The following is a 4,520-nucleotide window of genomic DNA, read 5'->3' as shown; positions in this document are numbered from 1 at the left end:
AGAAAATCAAACCAATTGGGGCATCCTTTTTCGATAAATCCTTTCCATACCCGTTCCCTATCCTTAATGAAACCCATGCCTAAAAACTAGGGGCAGCTTTGACATTCATGGATCCATATCTCCGTACTTATTTTACTAAACACCAACGTCTTTTTGGTGTGTTGATATTCACATATTACATGCCAACGTGGCCATCCCAGTGTCTTTTAAATCCTTTTAAATCCTTACCACTTGCAACTTTCCTGTGAATTCAAGCTTGCACATATCAATGTCAAAAGAAAATGCCAAGCATTGTTTTGAATATCCGACTTTAGAATTTTTGACATCCATTGTTTTTTCAAAATGTAAGACATACATGAATTTGATGATAAAAAAAAATCAATCAAAGGTTAAAGAGTTTCAAAATACTCATTTGCATAATTTTGCATCAAGCACAAAAAAAAATCATTATCTGCATAAATAACTATCATGAATATCTTCGTCAATAAGATACTTTATGAATGGTTATCAAACCTCTTTCATTTCAAAAATACAAAAAGATCAACATGCATCTAGGTTTCCTCTTTCAAGTTAGCTAGGTCTTTCTATATTGGTCTTCTACCCAGCATTGGAAACCCTAGACTCAGCACTATCAACTCCGGCAAGAACCACTGATTCGGAGCATCAAACACCATCAGCATTACCACCATCAGTGCTCAGACTGTGGAGGCCTCAAGCGCAAAGAAATTTAAGGAACCAATGGTCGCAATTGGCGTCGTTCAAGAATCGATGGTTATTTGCTTCGTCTGTAGGAAGATCTCATGCAATTGCTCTCGTTAATTCTNATCTCTCCCAAAGGTAGAAGCAAGATTTGAAAAAGAGCATGTTTGAAGCTATTTAAGCGGCAAGAGCTGGAAAGGAGCAAATTATTGTTGTGTTATAAGGACATGACCAGAGTGACTTTGGAGATGCTGGAGATGGTTGTGTAATTCCAGTATTTACATTTTATTTTTGCTGAGGATTTGGTTCAGATGTTTAGGATGGAACTGTGTTTGAAGCAATTACTTGTTTTTGAATTTATGTCCATTGGAGGTAAAACAATTGCACTGGTCAACTCAACTTTATGACGATGAATTCAAAGATTTTACAGACTGCAATCTCTACTGTGAAGTGACTCATGGACCAGTTCCACCAAGTTTCAAGGATGGAAAGTCTGACGTTACCTCTTTAAGATTTGACAACCAACCCAATCCTGAGGTTTTACAGCTTGGAGAGGCAAACATAGGCACTCTCAAAGTGAATGAGATATTTACAATGGATGGCAGGGAAATGCATGTTAGCATTGTTTAAAGCTGCCAGAATAGGTCTTCAACATTGAGTGACCTCGTGTTTGAAGAAAAGGTGAATGAATAAACCTTCTAATATTCTCTTTAGAANTTTTCATAGTTGGCCATGCGAAAAGAGNAACAAGATCTTCATATGAGGATGAAATTTGTTCAAGGACAAAATTAGCAGAATTTATGTCCGCATAGATAATATGCTAAATAAATTGCAAATATGAGGGAGCTAGAAAGAACCTACGGACAACAACAACTGGGTTTGGCTATTTGGATTTCGAACTTGGCCGAAAATTAATTTCAATTAAGAGACCAGNTTTCATANTGGCACCAAAGAATTCAAAAAAAGAGCCCAGTTTTCATCCTAGCATCCAAGCCNAGTTTTCATCCTGGCACCAAAGGATTTAAAGAAGAAGAGAAGAAAAACATGACACATCATGCATCGCGAACATCCAGAACATATTCATGATTTCGTCGGAAGGAGTTCAAATGATACATNNGTGAGAAAGTTCAAAACAAAAACAAAAGGTGAGCAAGGGTATCACACGAATTTTCGCCCATACATCGGTACATCAACAAAAGTCCTGAGCTGTAAGAAGTTCAATTAAAGAAGCATCTATTTTGANCTTGTCAAAGGCTACTTTTCATCTTGGCGCCAAAGCCCAGTTTTCATCCTGGCACAAAGGTCCATTTTTCATCCTGGCACCCAAGCTTAGTTTTCATCCTGACACCAAAGGATTTCATGATTTCGTTGGAAATCAATTCAAACGGCACACCGGCGAGAAAATTCAACAGAGGAATAAGGGTCTCATATAAAACATGGCACAAAATGCAGAGATGACTCTAAGTTAAGAGCTATAAGAAGATCAATTTGAAAAACAAAGGACAAGGTGATACCCCTCCACAGCGAAGTACACCTCTTAAGAAAAATCAAAGGTGATACCCCTCCACAGTGAAGTACACCTCTTAAGCAAAATCANTTTTTTAAAACATGAAAGAAATATTTATAATAAAGTATTTAGGTATTATGATTCATATTGGTGTTATGATAAGAACGACAATAAAAGTATAATGGGATATGTGTTTATGATATGTCAAACAGTTATTTTACTGTGTTATAAAAGGAGTTAGTGATAGTATTATCTTTATGAGAAATTAATTATATTAAAGCCTTAACGAGAACACACGTGTCAAGCTTTATGGCTTGAAAAGTTGATACCAAAAATAAAAGTTGAAAGATAAGAGCCAATTAAAATGCTAATAAACAATAAATCACCTATAAGCTTAGCTAGACATCCTATTGGTCATAGAAAGAGCAAGTATGTTGAAACAAGATTTTACTTATTGAGAAATCATGTTAACAAATAACAACTAGTGTTAAAATATTGTAATATAATTAACCAGTGGTTGATATTTTAACAAAATCTATCAACGCAAATATTATGAAATTGATTAGAGAAATAATAAAAAGTATTGTAAATAATTCAATTAGTATTATTGTATTATATGATTTTTAGTAGGTTGTAGATTACCTAGTTTAAATAGTTATGATTTATTCTATTGTATGTATGTGAAATGTGAAATTTTATATTAAATATATATATATATATATATATATATATATATATATGTATATATGTGTATATGTGTGTGTCTTTCTTTGATTTTTTTTTTCTTGCAAATCTATTTGGTACTTTCCAATAAATTTTTTCAAGTATCATACAACTTTTAAACTCGAAATACTCTCTTTTACAATACTTAAATAAGATAAGTATATTTCAACATTCATTTAATAACATTACACATTTAAATAATTTAATGACTCAATTAAATTATAAGATTAGTTATTATTATATAAAATCATATTATTTATTTATGGCATCTTAATAATGTGATCAAAGAAATTGAAAGAGAATCCTTAAAAATGAGAATTACTTCAAGTGGCTCTCATAAAAATAGGATACAAAATTAAAACATAAAAGTAAAAACTGAGACATAAATTACTAATCTTTAAAAACAAGAAAATAGATATTAGATGTAATGTTGAAAGTCTTGACATGAGCAAAATCTTTCACCGTTAATTACTTCTATCAAACAAAACCCTATCAACATATTTGATATGATAATTATATTTATAAGTACGATGAATCCCTTCATTCATATATTTTTTTGGGGAGATTATAGGTCATTTTTTTTTATTCATCACCATACATGATTATTTAATTTATTTTTCACCGATTTCTTTTCAAAATGTTTCTTTTTTTTTTTTATTTCTCTTAAATGGGTTTTAATTCCCACGGTTGTGAAACTAGATTTACTGTCGCACATGATTCTTAAGTTGTGAATCCATACTTTTATGACCTCACTCATCTGATTTAGTATTAACTATGATGAAATTATTTTGTAAGTGGTTATAGAATGTTTTACTAATTTACCTTTTATCTATTTTATTATCAATTTTATGCACTTATTCCAAATAAATATTATGTATTTTATTATTGATTTTCTGTAATTGTTACAAATAAGTATTATCTATTTCATTACTGATTTTTTTGTAATTGTTACAAATAGAAACATAGAATTACCTTACCTATTTTCAACGTTATTGGTAGTTTTTGTTAGAAGTTCCACGTTGATTAAAGATAAGGTCAATTTATAATATATATATATTTCTATTATTGAACCATCCAATTTCTACTATCATGCACGAGATGTTTATACCTCGACGTGAAGGAGGTGTGTTGGAAGTCTCACATCGACTAGAGATAAAACTAATTTATAATATATAACTGAGGTGTAAATCTTACCTTACAAGCCGGTTTTGTAAGGTTGAATTAGGCCTAAAACCCAATTTTTAATAGTTTAGTTTTGCATGGAATATGTCATTGGTGATTGAGAACAACCACTAGTGCAGCGAGGGGTTTTTACCGCGGTTATTTTTCACTATACGTCGGGTTTACGAACCGCGGCATATTCAGCCGCGGTAGTAAGTCAGAGACTTTAGCTCGCGGTTCTAACTGCGGTATATAAGTTGTTGAAGCAAAAGACGTCAGTATATGCCGCGGTTAGTGTTAGAACTGCGGCCATATGTCTTTTTTAACAATAAAAAAATAAAAAAACGAGCACTATATGCCGCGGTTGTGGTCACAACCGCGGCATATTCCCCTGCAGTTTTTTAAAATTGCAGGTCTGTTTTTGTGATAT

The 4,520-nt window shown here is 32.2% G+C and overlaps 1 pseudogene; it reads left to right on the top strand.

Annotated features, from left to right (window-relative positions):
* The window catches only part of LOC111241599, an 18,751-nt pseudogene extending 17,422 nt beyond the window's left edge, over positions 1 to 1,329 (top strand).
* Positions 1,330 to 4,520: the final 3,191 nt, after the last annotated feature.

Source organism: Vigna radiata, chromosome 5 (assembly GCF_000741045.1).
Source record: "Vigna radiata var. radiata cultivar VC1973A chromosome 5, Vradiata_ver6, whole genome shotgun sequence".
NCBI classification, from domain to species: domain Eukaryota; kingdom Viridiplantae; phylum Streptophyta; class Magnoliopsida; order Fabales; family Fabaceae; genus Vigna; species Vigna radiata.
This window is presented reverse-complemented; position numbering and strand designations above follow the sequence as displayed.